Source organism: Pteropus vampyrus, unplaced genomic scaffold (assembly GCF_000151845.1).
Source record: "Pteropus vampyrus isolate Shadow unplaced genomic scaffold, Pvam_2.0 Scaffold453, whole genome shotgun sequence".
Lineage (NCBI taxonomy): Eukaryota > Metazoa > Chordata > Mammalia > Chiroptera > Pteropodidae > Pteropus > Pteropus vampyrus.
The window spans coordinates 1,604,666-1,604,965 of NW_011889234.1; the positions used below are offsets into that span (position 1 = coordinate 1,604,666).

Genomic DNA, 300 nt, shown 5'->3' on the forward strand with positions numbered 1-300 from the left:
AAGAACCAGCTCTTGGTTTCATTAATCTTTTGTATTGTTTTTCTAGACTCTATTTCATTTATTTCTGCTCTGATCTTTATTATTTCCTTCCTTCTCTTCACTTTGGGCTTTGTTTGCTGTCCTTTTTCTTGTTTCTTGAGATAGGCCTATATTGCTATGAATTTCTTCCTTAGGACTGCTTTCACTGTGTCCCATAAATTTTGAGTCGTTGTGTTTTCATTTTCATTTATCTCTAGGTATCTTTTGATTTCTTCTTTGATCTCATTAATAACCCATTCATTGTTTAGTAGCATGTTATTT

The 300-nt window shown here is 32.0% G+C and overlaps 1 protein-coding gene across 10 annotated transcripts in view; it reads left to right on the forward strand.

Annotated features, from left to right (window-relative positions):
• Positions 1-300, forward strand: part of WDPCP (WD repeat containing planar cell polarity effector) — a 291,597-nt gene that overhangs the window by 148,197 nt on the left and 143,100 nt on the right. The gene's annotated exons all lie outside the window — the stretch shown is intronic.